Raw genomic sequence first — 19917 nt, forward strand, 5'->3', positions numbered from 1 at the left:
AAGTGCCATCTGAGTCAGCTCAATGCTGAAATGTCACTGTTTCAGGGTTCTTGTAAAGAAAAGAGATAAGAAATACATGCATGTTTACACACACATGCATTCCACACTCTCATTTATGTCTTTTTCTCTATCTCTAAGTTATATTAAGGACAAGAGTTTGTACTGATACCTCTGATTCCAAACCACCACCTCAGGGTTCATTCCAGCCTCCCTCATTTCTTTCTCCAAAAAAGCAGACTCTCATTAGCTATAATATACTTACTTATTTGCTCAATTCTAGAGTACACATAAAGAAGTTATTGAGTTGCTAATCAATACCCCAGTGACAAACACATTTAATAAAAATATTTCTGTGTATATTTCATTTGGGGTTTCCTTTACTTCCTGATTCATTTTAACTATTTATTGAGTATGAATAACATTACTAATGGAATTACCATAATTCCAAAAGTCAGAACTCAGAGAAGTGCCAGTCTTACCCTCAGTCCCTCCAGCCTGTACTTATTCTCCCATTCTTTTCATCCAGTCCCTGCCCATTTCCTTTAAGCAACCAATCTCCTTAGTTCTGGTTCATCCTTCTTGTGTTTCTGTTTACAAACAGGAGAAGATATATGCATATTTTCTCATACTATGGTATACATTCTGTGATACTTTTCTGCACTTGGCTTTTTTCACTTAAAATATATATCTTGGAACCCTGCCAGTGTGGTTCAAGGATTGAGCTTTGACACATGAACCAAGAGGTTATAGGTTCAATTCCTGGTCAGGGCACATGCCTGGGTAGGGGGTGTGCAGGAGATAGCCAATAGAGGTTACTCTCTCATTGATGTTTTTATGTATCCCTCTCCCTTTCTCTCTCTCTAAAATCAATTAAAAAATATTCACACACACACACACACACACACACACACACACACACACTCACACACACACACAACCATATCAGTTAATAAATATTATTATTATTGTTTCTTTACAGCTACATAATACTTTGCTCTGTGGACCTGCCATAGTTATTCAACCACTCTTGTATGCATAGGCAGTAACCTTAGGTTGTTTCAAATATTTTTCATTGGTAATTAATGTTAAAATAAGTAATTTACATGTTGAAGATATATTATTAACGTTAAGTTCTCTATAAGTGGAATTATCATAACAAAAGATAATTGATGATATAATATTGTTAGATATTGCCAAATTCCTGTCAAAAAAATTGTGCTAGTTTACATTCTCCCAACAATGTCTGAAAGTGACTGTTTCCCCATTGCCTGGCCAACAGAATATGTTCTCATAATTTTTTATAACATCAATCACATTGATGAGAACGCTTATCTCAGTGTTTTTCTAATTTAAATTTCCCTAATGTTGAGTGAGAAACATATTATTGAACATATTATCATATGCTATGGATCATTTTTATATCTTTTTGGTGAATTGTTTGTTTCTTCTTCCAATTTATCTATTAGGTTCTTGTTTTTCTTGCCCCTCAATTTTCAAAGGCATCTTTTTAAGGATGTGTCATTTGTAATTCTACACATAGTCTACTGCTCATTTGGTAAACTTTCACTTATTTTATATATTTTATTTAATTTACATATCATATAGTTTCTTAAAAGAAGGAATTTAGAGCATTTCACATATTTTATTTTTAATTATACTATTTGCATTTTACAAACACAAGATTTTAATCACAATGTGGCTAAATGACATCAGCAGAACCAAAGAAATAAACTCATGCAAGAACTTCATGTGACTCCCTCACATATTTAGTGAGAACAGACAAAAAAAGTATTTTTAAGAAAAAGGGTATATCAACTTATCCATTCCATGACTGACACTCATTCTTATAAAAAGGAGGAAATAGTGTGATTATTAATTGCATAATATAAATTGCATTAATAAGCAAGTGGAAAGTGAACCAAATCCAGCATCCCCAGTTGTGAACTTGAGGAAGGGCAGTGAAGTTTTAAAGAAAACAGACAAGAGAATATAGTTGGGACCAGGTGGATCACTGTGCCTGGATGAGGAAACAGTGTCACAGCCAATGCTTTATTTTATAGTCAGATCACACAAAGCAAAAAAGGGCAAGATGTTTACAATGTTCTTGCGAGTTTCAAATCTGCTTCTTTCCTGTTGTTGCCATTCTCTGAACTCTATCAAGCCTTGTTTTGGCAGCACTTGCTCCATCCTCCGCAGCCCACATTCCTTAGATACAATACCTAGGACTGCAGGGTCGGACTATAAGGTCAAGTTTACAACCATAACCTTTTGGCTGTAATTGTGCTGGGAGAGCTTTGCCCTCCAAGCTGGGACTTGTATGTGGCTTTGCCACAAGTCAGTCCAAGGCTTGAACTTCTCCAAATGCTGTAGCCGCTCTCCACAGGAAAGAATGAAGCAATAAGAAAAAGTATCAAAATGGAGAAGTAGCTAGAGATTAAAGCTTTATTAAGATCACTAGAGGCCTGGTGCACAAAATTCATGCAGGGGTGGGGGTGGGGGGTGGGGGTGGTGTCCCTCACCCCAGCTTGCACCCTCTCCAATCTGGGACACCTCAAGGGATGTCCGACTGCCTGTTTGGGCCCAGTGGGATCGGGCCTAAACAGGTAGTCGGACATCCCTTTCACAATCCAGGACTGCTGGCACCCAACTGCTCACCTGCTTGCCCACCTGCCTGATTGCCCCTAATTGCTTCTGTCTGCCAGACTGATCACCCCTTAACCACTCCCCTGCCAGACTTATTGATGCCTAACTGCTCCCTTGCTGGCCCAATTGCCCCTAACTACCCTCCCCTGACAGCCTGGTCAACCCTAACTACTCTCCTTTGCTGGCCTGGTTGTCCCTAACTGTCCTTTCTTGCAATCCTGGTCCCCCCCAACTACCCTGCCCTGCAGGCCTAGTCTCCCCCAACTGCCCTCCCCTAAAGGCCTAGTTGCCCCTAACTGCCCTCTCCTGCTGGCCTGATCACCCACAACTGCCTTCCCTTGCCAGGCATCTTGTAGCTTCCATCCTGTATCCACATGGGGTCAGCCATCTTTGACCACATAGTTGTGGCCATCTTGTGTGTTGGAGTGAGGGTAAATTTACATATTACTCTTTTATTAGATAGGATATTCCTAGTCAAAGATTAAGCCATGCAGTTTCTGGTTACCATCTAAAAGGTTTCATTTAATATTATTGTTAGTTCTAAGGAAGAACAAATAAAGAATTTACTAACCTTTGCAGATGGTACTAAACAAGGTGTTTTCAACAAAAGAATAGTATGTTTGAAACCAACAAAGTTAGGAATGTGTGGGTAGACAATCATGATGTGATTAACCTCAGAGAAAACATGTACCTATGTTTATAGGAGGTAAAATACCTGTATCGCAAGTCAAAAGAAATCCAAAGAGATAAAATTCTACAGGGCTTGGGAGTAAGAAATAGATCTATTTGTAACTAATATAATACAATCACAGATCTTTCATTTGAGGAAGCTTGAGAGATAAATAAATAGCAATAATTAATGCCTTCAGGAGCATCCATCATCCACACGAGAGCTCACCCATTACTTGTGTCCAGTGAAATTCACTCAGTCAACATGATTTTGGGAGTTCATGGGATTTTTGTCGTCTTTCTTGTTAATCCTCTTTTTTTTTTTTTCCATTGATTTTTAGAGAGAGTGTAAGGGAGAGGGAAAGACAGAGGGAGAAAAACATTGATGTGAGAGAGACACATTGACTGGCTGTCTCCCACACTTGCACCAACCAGAGCCAGGGATCGAGCCTGCAACAAAGGTACATGCCTTTGACCAAAGGGAACCTGGGAACCCTTTGATCCATAGGCCAATGCTCTACCAGACGTCTTCAAACTACGGCCCGCAGGCCACATGCAGCCCGCAGAGGAGTCTGATCCGGCCCGCCAGGTTTTTTGGGCAGTGAGCGCAGCCGAGGTGTTACAGTAGGAATTAGTAGTTCATATAGTCCGGCCCTCCAGCTCTTTGAGGGATCGTGATCTGGCCCCCACTTTAAAAAGTTTGAGGATGCCTGCATCCACTGAGTCCAATGGGCTAGGGCAGGGATTCATGACATTTAAAAAAAAATATCAATCCTCCCAAAGAGTTGGCCTCCTCAAGATCCCAAAGTCTACAGAGTCAGTGTTTGTCTCTTCTAATTTTGTTCTAGCCTATGTCTCTCTCCTAGGATTCAGATAATACTGTGCCTTGGGCATGATAAGGCCCAGACACATCTTTGAACCCAGTCACTCAAGGGGCTCAGTGCTGTTTAAGAGAGCAGATTGATGATCAGAGTAATGTGTGAAAAATGAAAAAGAATCCAAAGGATAGATTCAAGGACATAGAAATAGCAGAGAAAAGATGGGCACTGGCCTCACACACTCTCCATCTCCCTACCTGTTGCCTCTAAGCCCTCTCCACCTCTTTTTCCTTTCAAGGCAAATCTAATGTGGATTTCACCTGTGTTCCTCTGCATGCCAGTGTTAGAACTGGGGATTAGATCTTTTTCCGAGGTCTCCTGGATGGACTGAAGTCACTTGATAACAAACCTTCCAAACTAATTGTTTTCCAAACACCTTTTCAAACACTCAGTCAGCTTGGCTTTTGCCAGCTTTTCTTTCTGGAATGGCTTTCTATGCCTTCTCTACCTGGACAACTTCAGCTCAGCTGGTAAGTACATTGTTCCCTTTGTCAATGGTCCCTTTTTCCTGGAAACCCAGCAGAATAAATTCATTCTCTTCTCTTCTCCTGCAGGTCTCCGTGTAGCCCAATTAGAGCATTTGCCACATTATGTCATTATACTGTTTTAGGTGTTTGCGGATCTGTCTCCCCGAGCAGACCTCAACTGCATGAGGGCTGGCATAATTATGTTTTATTCTGCTTTGTGTCTCCATTGCTTTGCAAAATCTACCACATAGTGGGTGCTGAGTAACGTTTAAATGATTTCATTAATTATAATTCTTTCTCTCACAGGCACATGGAGCACAGATATCGAGAAGGTACACCTCTAAAGAGCTTTCACACATTCTGCTATAATGCAAAGCGGGGAACTAAACCAGTGGTTAAGTGAGAAGTTTGTTTCTCAGCTGGGCAGTGTGAAGTCGTGCCTCCCTACAAGGGAGGGGCACTGAATAGAATGGTCAGATTTTCCCAGAAGCTGAGCCTGGGCCAACTCGGGGAGTTTCACTCTTTATCAGTTTACCTCTTGCCTGGATGCTAAGTTTTTAGAATTGCAATGAAGAGTTGGCTTCTGGGATGTCGCTTCCTCTTCTGGCAGGCAAATGTCAATAATAATTTAGGTCTCACTGGATTGTATCTCAACAATGTAACTGCTCTATGAATTTGACCTTTCAGTTATCAACCTGCTGACCTAGGATTCCTTAGGATCCTCAGATCAAGGACACAGCCTTCCCCCAGAGGAGAATAAAAATGAAGCAAAATGAAGTCTGGTACACAGCCACGCAGGTCTTTTTCTAAAGTACCGCCTCCATAAGAAAAGGTTTCTGCTTCTGTTTCATAATGTGAGAGCAGAGACTATAAACACTGTCGGTGGCAGAAAGAACAGTGTTGAGAAACAAACAAGAGAAACTGAAGATGAAACTGGGACATGCGGGAGGTGGCTGCACAGCGTATGCTTTGGTATTCTGCGGTCATGACAGCCTTTGCACTTATGAAAGTACTATGTGTGATGTTCTTTTGTGTAATGATTTCTGAAACTATGTGACTTGTGGAATTTGCCTTTAAAAAAATGCAGTGAGTGTCTAATCATTCAGGGTGTGAGTAACCACATTCTGCTCAAGTATGCTTCCAGCCATCACTTTCCTTCTTATCAACAACAGTACTCCAAACACTTGTCTCAATTTTCAGATCAAAGCTGATGAAAAAACAGATCTCTAAAGGGTTGAATTGCCTTCTGCATTTCTGTGCATCAGAACAGAATACCTATATCACTTGAAAGAGCTGAATTCTTTTTTAGTGCCTCTTTAGATCATGAATTTTGCTTTGCTTTTCTGCTTTGCTTACTTTTTAATCTGTCAGTGTCATCTGCTTCATGAAATGTGTCTTTCAATTAATTATTCTCATCTTGAATTGTCTGCTGTGGCTCACTTGTCAGGGAAAGAATCCATATTAGTATCTGTTACTAAAGGGAAATACCTTGGCTTATTTCAACATGGAATTAACCTCATTTAACCAACTATCACCTTAATTGATTTTCCAGATAAACATTTTTTATTATTTTTTATTTGAAGTTGCATACAGCGTAGCTTTTCTACAAAGAGTAGAAATTCAGAAACATGAAAACACTAAATCATACAAGAGCTGAGAAGGAATTCTAACCCCAGAGAAGCCAAAACTGCAACACAAAACAATAACAAATCCATTTGCATTCTGCTCTATGGGGGAATCTTCAGAAAACAACTCCCCAAAACGCATTATACAATATGGGTAGTTTTGTACAGATGCCTCACAGTCTGCCTGGGTTTTTATTAAAACAAGGGAAGGCAAATGAAGGTAAATGAAGTTATAACAAATAGAAACAAGACAAGTGATAAAATAAATAGATATGAGTTTTCCAAAGGCAGCCTTTAAAAACACTGGTAGATTTTCAAAGTTAAGCTATTTACCAAAGTGAATAGAATCTAACTTCTCTGTGCTTTGGAGAACCAAAATAGTCCTTCGGGAAAGAAATTGAGATATGAGAATTTACATATATTTATACACTCTTTTCAATGTAATCTAACCCTTTAGGATAGAATTTATACTCCTTTCCTAAGAATGGGGAATGAAGGTCACTCTTCTCCTTTTAGTTCAGATACTAGGAATGTGATGTTCAGTCTTAAAGACGCACTGCATGCTATAGGAAGATCACCGAATTAGAAACGAAGAACTCTAGGCTCTCATCCAAGATGTACTGGTTTTGTGACTTAGGAAAATTAATAAATTTGACAAATAGTCTTTACGTATATAGGTACTGTGCAAAATATTGGAAATACATTGGCAATAGGAAAGGTTCCTAAACTTGCAAGATTTTTCTTCTTAGTAAAGAAGAATGCCCAGGTACTCAGTGGTTGAGTGTCAATCTATGAACCAAGAGGTCCTGGTTCAATTCCCAGTCAGGGCACATGACTGGGTTGCAGGCTTGATTCTCGTTAAGGGGTGTGCAGGAGGCAGCTGATCAATGAGTCTCTCTCATCACTGATGTTTCTCCCTCTCCCTCTCCCTTTGTTTCTGACATCAATTTAAAAAGAAGAAGAAGAAGAAAAAGAAGAAGAAAAAGAAGAAGAAAGAGAAGAAGAAGAAGAAGAAGAAGAAGAAGAAGAAGAAGAAGAAGAAGAAGAAGACTGACAGTAAGAAAGTACCATAATAAATAATTATAGGTACAACAATAAGAAGTAGATGGTATGGATATGAAAGCAGAGGAGGCAACTCAGGAACTTTAAGCCCTTTAACCTTGTTGGCTTTGAGGTGGGGCAAGATATAAAGCTGGAATTTCAGGCAGGAAACAAGCCATGGAGTCATTTTTACATTACATAAGGAAATGGGAGTTTATTGTGTATGCAGTGATTCTCAAATTGTGATATGCAGCATAATTACTTAGGGAGCTTGTTAAAACACATATGTCTGCTCTCAGTGATGGATTGGAATTTTCAGTGGCAGGACCAGAACACTAATGTTTTTGACAAGCTTGCTAGGTGCTTCTAATGTACACAAAATTTTGAGAACAACTGCAATAGATAGTCATTGGGGAGCCGCTGAAGGCCCTGAAATAGGGAAATACACCAGGTTTATTTTTCAGACAGATCATTCTATCAAGAATGTAGAGTTCGGACTAGAGGAGTGTCAGCTTGGAGACAGGGAGACTAATTAAAAGACAATTTTCTCCATAACCCATGGCCCAGCATTCCCTTTTGGGTATTTGTCTGAGAAAAACCCCAACATATGTCCCTTAGGAGACAAGCACAAGAATATTTACAGCCATAATGTGTATAGTGGCAAAAAAGCAGGAACACCCCACGTATCCACTAACAGGAGAATAGATAGACTATGATATATTCCCAAAACACTCTACAATGGTGAAAATGAGTGAGTCAAGTCCTTGTGCAACTAAATTGATGAATCTAATCAAGTAGTGAAAGACCACATACTACATGATACCATTCACATAATTTTAAAATGAGCAAAATTAAGCAGTTTGCATATACACACTGTTTTGTTGTTGTTGTTGTTGTTGTTGTTGTTTGTGTTTTAACAAAGCTAAAAGTGAAAACACATATTCAAAATAGCATTTACCACTGTAGAAGGCAATGGGTTTTGACTGGTCAGAAGGAAATACACAAATGACTTCAATGGTGTTGGTAATGTTTCACTTCTTCAGTTGAGTGGATTAATGGCTGCTGGTGTTTTGATTATATTTGATGACATATCATAGCTTATATTTTTAAACCATTCTATAAAGATGGCCCTCTAATACGCTATGAGTCAATATTCAAGCTCTTGTGTAGTTCCCTCCCACATTGAACATGGGGTGTAATCAAGAGGATGCAGCAGGCCCAGGCTGGTGTGGCTCAGTTGGTTGGGTATCATCCCATGCATCAAGGGATTGCCAATTTCCAGCCAGGGTGCATGCCTGGGTTTCAGACTTGATTCCCAGTTGGGGATATGCAGGAGGTGACTGATGTATGTTTCACTCTTGCATGGATGCTTCTCTTTCCCTTCCCCTTCCTCTCTCTCTCTCTCTCAAAAAAATCAGTTAAATGTATCCTATCTAATAAAGAGGGAATATGAAAATTGACCATCACTCCATCACAAAAAGATGGTGGCACCCATAGCCATAAAATGGCAGGACTCAGTCCCCTCAGCTCTGCCAGAGTTCCCCAGTCCTTTTAGCCCTCGCTGCAAGAAGGGACAAGCAGGTTCCTGAAGAGAGCAGACAGCAGGGTCCTGCTTGCCCCTTGCCAAGAGCATACAGCAGGGCCTGTGGCAGTGTCAGTGAGCAGGCAGGTCTGCAGAGAGCAGAGAACCATGGGGAATAGGCCTAAGCCATCAGTAGGACATCTCCTGAGAGCTCCCAGATGGGAGAGGATACAGGTTGGGCTGAGGGACCCATCCTTCCCCACTCCCGTGCATGAATTTTGTGCACACAGTTGTGGTGTCAAACCATGGCTTTGCCACTCATAGGCTGCATGTTCCTGAATAAGCCACTTAACTTCTCTAAGAATCCATTTTCATCTGAGAAATGGGAAGAATAATAGCTCCTAATAATTCACAGGGGAATTGAGAGGCTTAAGAAATATAGAGTCCATATGTCCCTTACCCAGGCACAGGGTAAGATTGGTAAATTATAGGAACCGTGCCAAACTACACACACTTGCTTCCTGTAGACCTAAGGAGGAAAGAAAACATTTTTGTAAATAATGTGGATCATAGCTCAAACACTTCTGTGAATGTCCATGGTGAATAGGAATTCAGCTGGAACAAATGACTATAAAGTCTTTCCCCACTCTGCAGTTTTATGAAGATTCATTGATTTCCTGTGGTTTGTTTCAGGTATAAAACATCTGAATTCAGATTTCCCAGGGGCAGGTTTCTCTATTTTTAGCATGATCTGTCTTTGCTCTCCCTCTCCTGTGGCAATCTCCACACTGGACCTTCTCATCTCATCCAGATGAGAGGAAAAAATGAAGGGATAGTTCAGTCAGATCACTTGATGGCTGGTTAATACCTCTTATAGGAGGGTGGGGCAAGGGAGCGGAACATGAAACTGATGTATATTCTTTCTGTCGATTAGGTGAAGTCTGGGAAGACAAGTTGGACAGGTAACTTTAAGAAGCAATCTTGTTTCAAAGATGATTATAGTCTGGGAAGGGGTGAAATATGACCATTGTGTGTCCCATAAATATCCCCAGAGTATAATGAAAAGCAGGTTTCGCCCCTTCACATTTAACTTGGTCCATAGCAACACAATTCAGGAGGATTATCACCACCAGCCAGGAGGTAAGCATTGCTGTCCTGAAGAGCTTGTTGCCTGTGGAGCTTGTGAACCATAAAACAGCAACATCGAGACTGGCTGCAGGCGATCTGCAGGGAATCAGGCGTGGCTTGGCTGCCGCCTGTGCTGGCCTGCACGGGGGGCAGCCTTTCTATCTGTAGACCCTGCAGCTCACAGGATCAGAGGATGACTTTCTTCTGTTCTCTCTATCCACCAGGGCAGACCAAAAGGGCTGGGGGTGATAATCTAGCAGGAGGTATTCGGTTTAGATGAGCTCCAGAGGTCTCTTTAAGGTCCAATTCAATGAACAGTATGTTTTTCTTATCTCTGAGAAGAGGTAGCATTCTAAAAAACCTTCAAGTACTTCTGAAAAAAAATTGCACTTGTGAACTATTTGTTGAAACTTCATAAATGTCTATACTTAAAAAATTTTTTTTAGCCCTGGCCAGGTAGCTCAGTTGGTTGGAGTATAGTCCCATACACCAAAAGGTTGCCAGTTCGATTCCCAGTCAGAGCACATACCTATGTTGCAGGTTCAACCCCTGGTCCTCTCTCATACATTGATGTTTCTTTCTCTTTCTCCCTCTTCCTTCCTCTCTCTAAGATGATGATGATAAATAATAATAATAATAATAATAATAATTTAATAAAAACATATTCTCAAGAGAGGATTACAAAAATTTTCACTGCAATTAAATATTCAAATTTGCTAGAGACCTATTGCAGAAATTTGGGCTTTATTTATTTCTATATCTTTCTTTTTACATGTTCCTTCCTTCTTTTACTGGATTTTGAAAAGGAAAAAAGTAGCTTCCTTTGCTAGAAGTGCCTCTACTCCTAGCAGTCCTAGATGTCAGAAGGCAAGGTAATATCAGTGGTTAGAACCTCAAGGTAGGATTGGGGATATCTACCTAGCAAATTCTAATGTATTATAGTTTAGCCATATTCAGTATATACATAGATGGTTATTATTATTCTTGTTTTCTCTGGGGGAAAATACATAGATTCATACCTCATCAGGCTTTTAAAATAAATTTCAGGGCCTTATATTTTTTATTTAATTTCAAATTTACAGAAAAATTATAAATACAGTACAAAAAAGTTTATTTTCTGAATCTCTGAAGAGTAAGTTGTTACCATGATGTCCCATAATCCCCAAATACTTTAGTTCAAAGGCATATTTTAATATCACAACAAGACAATTACCTAAATCAGGAGATCAAAGTTAATATTTTACTACCATCTAATTCTCAGACCCAATTAAAGTTTTGCCAACTGTGCCATTGATGTTCTTTATAGAAGGGGATCTGGTTTGGAATCAAGTGTTGCATTTAGTTATGTATATTCAGTTCCCTTCAGTTTAGAACAGTTGCTCAGTCTTTTCTTGACTTTCATGATCCTGACTTATGAAGATCACAGACTAGTTTTTTTTTTAAATTGATTTTTAAAGAGAGAAGAAGGGAGAGGGAGAGAGAAATAGAAACATTGGTGAGAGAGAAACATCAATTGTCTGCCTCCTGTACACCTCTTACTGGGGTTTGAGCAACCCGAGCATGTGCCCTGACCAGGTAACCAGTGACCTCTCGGTGCTTGGGGTGATGCTAGTCCACTGAGCCACACAAGCTGGGCCAGTTTTTTGTTGTTGTTTTGTTTTGTTTTTTAATAGAATGCCCTTCAGTTTTGTTTCCTCATAAATTCACAAAAGATATGCTGTGTTATTATATTCTATCAGATGGAATATGATTTTGATTTATCTCATTATGATAATGTTTACTTAGATCACCTGATTCAAGTGGTGTCTGCCAGACTTGTCTGTAAAGTTACATTTCTCTTTTTAATTAATAAGTATTATGCTTAGAAAGAAGAAGGAAGAAAGGAGAGAGAGAGAGAAACAGAGAGAGAGAGAGAGAGAAAGAGAGAGATCCGTTGCCTTCCATACATGTCTAACCCCGTGGATCAAACCTGAAACCCAGGAATGTGCCCTGACCAGGAATCAAACCTACAATCTTTTGGTGCACAGGACAATTCTCAATCAACAGAGCCATTCTGGCCAGGCCACATATACAATTTTAATGCTTGTATCTTGATTTTAAAATCTGCTAAATTATTAGAAATTAGAGTTAAGTCTTTAAAAATATGTGTTTTTAAAGAAGATAACCCAAAATGAATTACTTAATCCAAAGGAAGCAGTAACTTCACTATTGATTCCATATAATGTATTCTTCATTTCAGTTAATGTATTCTTTATATCTGACAGGTTCTTTTTTGTTTTCTATGTCTGCTTTTGTTTTCTATGTCTTTGTTGATGTTCTCACTAAGTTCATCTACTCTTCCCTAAGTTTACTGATCATCCTTATAACCAGTGTTTTGAACTCTGCATCTGATAATTTGCTTGTCTCCATTTTGTTTAGTCCTTTATCTGAAGTTTTGTTCTGTTCTTTCATTTGGGACATGTTTCTTTGTCTCCTCATTTTGGCAGGCCCCCTGTGTTGGTTTCTATGTATTAGGTAGAGCTGCTACATCTCCTGGGTGTGGTAGAGTGACCTTATATAGTAGGTGTCCTATAGGGTCCCGTGATACAGCCTTGCTGTTCACTTGAGCTGAGCACTCTGGGTGAACCCCCTGTGTGGGCTGTGTGCACCCTCCTATTGCAGTTGAGCTTTGATTGCTGTTGGCACACCAATGGGATAGATTTACCCCCAGGATGATTGGTTGCAAGGACTGGCTGTACAGGGTCCACCCCACAGAGAAGGACTTACTTTATCAGGGCTCTGGTATCTACTGAGTCTGTCCCTTGTGGATCCAGCTCTAAGGACTCCTAAGAGGCGCAGGTTAAGGTCAGCCACCACCTATGTCCTACCTAGGGCCATCCAGCATGAGCTACAAAGCAACTTGAAGATAGCCGCAACTTGTGCTGGTCTTGGAGATGCCCAGAGAGGCCAAGCTGTATACCAAGGTTGGCTACTATTGGGGCCATTTAGTGAGAGGTATGGGCACACTAAGGCCAGATGCTGCTTGTATGAGAGATTTTAGGAAAGTTTGAAGCATGAGTCAAGATAGACCATTGATATGGAAAGCCACTTGAAACAGCTTTGGTGGTCCTGCAAATTGGGTGGGGCGTGGTCTCAGAATCACCAGGGTAGGGTGAACAGTAATAGTCAGGTTGTTAGAGACTCAGGTGTGGCACCTGCCTGCCAGCTTTGTAGTGGGAGTTCTCAGAAAAGGAACAATGGCTTGTTCCATTTGGGAGAAAGCTGTCCCTCCAGCTCTCACCCTGATTCCAGACAATTCAGTTCTTTCCTATACGTTGCTGGGGCCTTTTGAGCTGCTGCCCCAACACTGCAGCTCAGAGTGAATAAATCTGTAAGGGCCTTTTAAGAGGAATGCCTGAGCCAAAACTGGTTTGGCTCAGTGGTAGAGTGTTGGTCTGCGGACTGAAAGGTCCCAGGTTCGATACTGGTCAAGGGCATGTACGTTGGCTGCGGGCACATCCCCGGTAGGGGATGTGCAGGAGGTGGCTGGTCGATGTGTCTCTTTCATCGATGTTTCTGGCTCTCTATCTCTCTCCCTTCCTCTCTGTAAGAAATCAATAAAATATATTTAAAAAAAAAAAAAAAAAAAGAGGAATGCCTGAGACTCCAGAAGCCCTCTGTCTCACTTAGCCACAGTCTCCGCTGATTTTTAAAGCCAGAAGTTATGGGGACTTCTCTTTCTGGCACTAGAACCCTGCGCTGGAGGGCCTGGTTTGGGGCTGGGATCCCTTGCTTCTCAGGGGGAATCTCCGAAACTAAGATATTCCTCCCAATTTTTATCACCACACATTGGGGTAGCACCAGTCTCTTCAATGTCTCCATCTCCTACCAGACTTGTAGCTTCTTTATATCCTTATTTGTAGGATTTATGTTTAGCTACATATCATACTCAGTAATATCATCATTTAACATTAATTTTAGCATAAGAGTTTTTGCTGGGGAGGTTTTAGTAACAAGCATGCATTTCTTTATTTCTAATGAAAAGATGGTAAAAAAAAATCTACACTCCAAATAAATTAATTTTTAAATGGTTAAGCTACTCAGTCTAATTAATAAAATTATATTGAGGTTATAATGAATATAAAGTGGTAAATATGCTATAATTGCTTACTACAATAAAACTCCATTGTAGTAATATTTACAGTATCATGTGTAAATATGATTATTTTTGAAAAAATGTGCTGTGAGAATATAAGATCATGAATGATACTGAATATAAAAATTTATTATGGTATTTAAATTAGTATATATACACATATTTCTTACCTGATCCATGTAAAGAGTCAACCAACATTGTGACAGTTTGCAATAATAGACAAGGTGTCTCAGAAATAAGCTCAAAATTATGTAGCCTGAGGCATGCACAATTTCCTATACTATCAAGTAAAATGAAAATAAAGTGCATCTTTAATAAGCAGGAACAACAATGATAGCTCTTACAAAAGGAGGATTCTCTTAAGCTATATATATATATATATATATATATATATATACACACATATTTTAGATACACATATACATTTTATATATACATATATATTTTATATATGTACACATATAATTTATATAGACATATATTTCATATGTATATGAAAAATCTATAAACACAGTTATTTTATTTAAAAGAAATTGATGGTATAAGTAAACAGTATTTATATAGCCATCAATTCCTTTTATAAGGATCTTCAACGAGGAAATTTTTGCTCTTATTAATCAGTTTCAAGACATAGTCCATTGAAGGAGTTGATATTGATACTTTAACTAGGCTATTGGTTGGACATGTTGCAGAGAATATTAAATCTGTTTGCTTTCAGCTAGTAAATTTTTATTAAGTATTCATGGTGAGTTAGCACAGGGTTAGGGACTGAGGTAACTCAGAGCTTGTATAATTGAATACAGGATATATAAAATATTACAGAAAAAAATAACATTCTTTTAATAAAACTGAAGGGCGATTGTATTTATATGGATTGAAGTAGTTAAAGAAGGCTTTGTGAAATACAGTAGCACTTGACTTGTGTCTTGCAGGGTTATTTACAATAGCCAAGACTTGGAAGCAGCCCAAGTGTCCATCAGTAGATGAGTTGATAAAAATCCGTGGCACATTTACACAATGGAATACTACTCAGCCATAAAAAAAGAAGGAAATCTTACCCTTTGCAACAGCATGGGTGGATCTGGACAACATTATGCTAAGTGAAATAAGCCAGTCAGAGAAAAGTACCATATGATTTTACTTTTGTGTGGAATCTAATTAACAAAATGAATTCACAAACAAATTAGAGCCAGACTCATAGATAGAGAGTGGACAGACAACTGTCCTAAAGGTGATTGTGGGACTGGGTGGCAGGGGTGGAAGAATTGAGGAAAAAAAAAAAAAAAGAGAGAGAGAGAAAATTCATGAACATGGACAACAGTGTGGTAATTGCTGCAGACTAAATGGGAGAGGGGGAGGTGGAAGAGAGTATAGGGTATAACTGATGATAGATGGAGACTTTATTTAGGGTGGTGAGCATAAATAAAAATTCAATAAAAAGGAAAAAAGTAGATGAAAGATAAAAGAAGAGTAGATAAAAGTAGATAAAAGCTATTCTAGAAAGAAAAAATGTGTAGCTATATACACAGAAGTGGAAAAGCATTTATTCCTATGTAACAAATCATCTCCCAGCGGAAAACAAAGCTATTTGGTATTGCCTATTATTCTAAGGTTGACTGGATGGTTTTGCTGGTCTCAGCCAGGCTCTGTGGGTTTCAACTGGGCCTGCTGTCATTTGGGCTGCAGTCAATCAGAAGGTCAGCTTGGGGCTTACTGGTCTAGAATAGCTCACTTACAGGTAAGGCTTGCTGGCTGGTTTTGGCTGCCTATTGTATTGGCTCAGGTACCTAAGTTTGCTTGCACAGCATCTGCCATGCTCCAGTGGCTGATTGTGCTTGTTCTCACATGGCAGGGGGTACAAGAGGAGAAGCATGCCAATGCCTCTTGAGGCCTAGACTTAAACCTGGCACACTATCATTTTGCCGCATGCTGTTGGTCAATACATATCACAGAGCCAGATTAAAGGGGCAGGGAATTAGACTCCACCTCATGATAGGAGGAGCTACAAAAGGTGTGGACCACAGGCAGTGGTCATTTTTGCAAACAATCTTCCACATGGAACCACCTCACAGAAGCACAGAAGTTGTGAAAAGATAAGGAAACAGTGAACATACCTTTTAAGGAAAATTAGCTTGTCAAGAGATCACATTCAAATTTGAGAAGTCATAGATGAGACTGGAAGAGATGGGGGCTGTGTCAGCAATCCCAATAAGAGGTATAAGGACCCTGTCTTACTCCATTTGGGATGCTATAACAAAAAATAATAGGCTTGGGTAGCTTATAAACACTGAAATTTATCTTTCAATCCTGAAGCCTGGGAAGCACAAGAGTAAGGCACCTTCTGATGAAGGCCGTCATTCTGGCAGAAGGCTGGCAGTTTCTCTCTGTGTCTTCTTATTGCAAAAGGAACCACGGAGCTCTGTGGTCTCTTTTCTAAAAGTGTGAATCTCATTAATGTGGGCTCCATCCTCCTGACCTGATTACCTCCCAAAGATCCCACCTTCTCATACCGCCACCTTTCAATGAATGACTTTTGGGGTGACACAGACATTTATACCAGAATAGGTCAGGTCAAGGATAGAGGCAGTATTCTGAAGGTTTTTGTTTGTTTTATTAAATGTAACCACCAAATAGAGGGTACCATTCCTTTGAAATATTTTTGGAGCATTTTTTTAATTGCTTGTGTCTCACAGCTGTATGTTTCTGAACTGTGGGTTTTGCTGCCTGTCTTTGGACTCTGGCAGGTCATGAGTTCACGATGTGCTGACTCCCCCAAACAGTTCCATAACCGGAAAATCTGCTTGTGAGAGCACTTCAGGTGCATATTCATTAACATTCAGCTACTCAACAACCAAAGGATTTTGTGTGTGTGTGTGTGTGTGTGTGTGTGTGTGTGTGGTATTTGCACTCTCTGGAGCTAAAAGAGTTTCCCAGAAGATTTGAAACAATCCTGTTTGCAATCTCAAGTATGCTTACGTTAACATTGGACCTTAAGCACCTTGCTTCATTCTTTTGTTGGGAACATCCCAACATGAGATCAACTATGACCTGCCAAACATCAGCATGTATTAATCTTAATTCTACTTAGAGCAATAAAGTGATGGTGTTATTGCTTCTAGCAACTCTAGACATCACACTCAATTAAAAAGAAAAAGTGTGTTTACAAATATTATAAGACTTCTGTGACAGATAACTTCTATAAGAATTATACATTTTTAAAATGCCGTACTATTTTCAAAAAATAGTTTTGCTTTAGTGAGACTCAGGGAAAAAAATAATCATTTAGTTAGGTCTTTGAAGACACCTTAGAGGTCAGTCTGAGAATGCTTGTCTTAAGAGAAAAAAATCATTTAATACCAAGTAAAGATTTTAGATACTTATCATACTTCCCAAATTGATTAAAAAATTTATTGCTTTAATAACTCAAAGTTCAATTGTTATTACCTTCCCTGATACTCTTTTCAAATGGCCACACTGTTTTGTTCTAATAATTTTGCTTTTCCAAAGACTTGTAAATCTTCTATGCAAAGATTTAATTGCTTCTCATGAAGAAAGGAGGGAGGGATGAAAATGCCTGGTGTGGAGCTCCCGAAAAACAAAGCATTTATCTCTATTTCTGTCTGTAAAGTTGTTTTAAGGTTAATAATTAGAAATTGCTCATTTTAAAGCCTCATTGCATTAAAAAAAGACACATGCTTCCTGCTGATAGGATTTTCAGCCTGCCTAGAATTTGTTATATTTTTATGGAGAAAAATCTTAATAGCTCAGTGATCAAATATATTATAAAATAATTTTAGGAAGCCTAAGTGTTTGTAATTTTTCTAATTGTTCCTTGTAAATTTCACTTTCCCCTCTCGTACAGTTATGTTATCAGATTTGGAATTTTAAATTGCAGCTTTCATTCATTTTATAACAGTATGATGAACATTTTATATTCCCGGGGAATTATTATTTTCAGAGGTAATAAGAACAGTCATCTGTTATATGGTCTACATTTCTTGTTTTCTGTGCTTTTGTTGTCAGCCTAGCAAAATTAATTAGATTAATTCGCTAAATTCTAGAGACTATTATTAGGTATCAATTAAGGATTCAGAAATGGGTATTTTACATACTAGTTTATAGTCTAATTTTCAAAAAATAAAATAAACCCATCTAGATTTATATATTTTAATGCTTAGTCTTCATAATACACCCTAATATATAATAATGTATTTTTTGTAGAAATCTAGTAAAAAGTTAGATATATGTATTTTGAATAAAACCTTAGTTGATCTTAGGTATTATTTTCCTATTTCTTTCTTTTTAAAAAAATATATATATATTATTGATTTTTTACAGGGAGGAAGTGAGAGAGAGAGCTAGAAACATCAATGAGAGAGAAACATTGACCAGCCGTCTCCTGCACACCCCCCACCGGGGATGTGCCCGCAACCAATGTACATGCCCTTGACTGGAATCGAACCCGGAACCTTTCAGTCCGCAGACCGATGCTCTACCACTGAGCCAAACCGGTTTCGGCTTCCTGTTTCTTTCTTATCTACATATTTTCAAATAGATCTAGGCAGCAGCATATCCTTAAAAGAAGAAAGGAAGGGGGGGTGGGAACACGTTAAAAGAGAAAATTACTTACCTGAAACAGATTGGCTGCCAGTATATATTTTTTAAAGATATGTTTTTATTGATTTCAAAGAGAAGAAAGGAGAAGGAGAGAGAGATGGAAACATCAATGATGAGAGAGAATCATTGATTGGCTTCCTTCTTCACACCCTCTACTGGGGATGGAACCAGAAATCGGGACATGTGCCCTGACCTCGGAATTTAACCATGACCTCCTGGTTCATAGGTCGATGCTCAACCACAGAGCCACGCCTGCTGGGTGGTTGCCAGGATTAAATGCTTGTCCATTTATTTTGTGGTTTGTGATTTTAAAAAAATTATATCTTTGGAAATAACTTTTAAAAAGCCAACATACACAAAGTTTAACTATCTATAATAATAAAAGTGTAATATGCTAATTAGAGTGGACAGCCAAATGACCTTCTGGGTGTCCTTCTGGATGAAGCTATGGAGGGGGGGAGAGGTGAGGCAGACGTGGTTTTGGGCAATCAGGCAGGCAGGCAGAGTGGTTAGGGGTGATCAGACAGGCAGGCAGTGGTTAGGAGCAATGAGGCAGTCAGCTGAGTATTTAGGGATGATTAGGCAGACAGGCAAGTGGTTAGGGACTATCAGAAAGGCAGGCAGGTGAATAGTCAGGAGCCAGCAGTCCTGGATTGCTAGAAAGATGTCCAGGATTGCGAGAGTACAAGTAGGGCTCAGGGACACCCTCTCCCCTCACCTGGTGCATGAATTTTGAGCCCTGGGCCTCTAGTCAAGTATAATATGATACACAATAGTTCCTTTGCCTACTTACTAGCCTCCAGTCTTACTCAACAGAAATAGTGACTTTAAGCTCAGCTCCTTTTTAAATTTTGGTCGGTAATATTTCCAAGCCTCTCTTGCAGTTAATTGCCATCAAGTTTTGAGTTCAGGACAATGAAATATGAGCCAAAGTGATGTACACCATTTTCAAGTCCATCAAAATCTCTCTTGTACTATTTCCAACTTCCAGCTGAATGGCGATGACTGAGACTTAGAAAGGAGGGCATCCTTGAATCATTGTTTCTGCCCTCCCTTCTTGGCCTCTAACCACCTCTCCCTTAGTCCTGCCACCATGGCTTTGTCCAGAAGAACATTGGGAAGGTCTCCCAGTCTAATTAGCATATTACCCTTTTATTAGTATAGATAGAGGCCTGATTCATGGGTGGGGGCT

This window comes from Pipistrellus kuhlii, unplaced genomic scaffold (genome assembly GCF_014108245.1).
Source record: "Pipistrellus kuhlii isolate mPipKuh1 unplaced genomic scaffold, mPipKuh1.p scaffold_m20_p_3, whole genome shotgun sequence".
NCBI lineage: Eukaryota > Metazoa > Chordata > Mammalia > Chiroptera > Vespertilionidae > Pipistrellus > Pipistrellus kuhlii.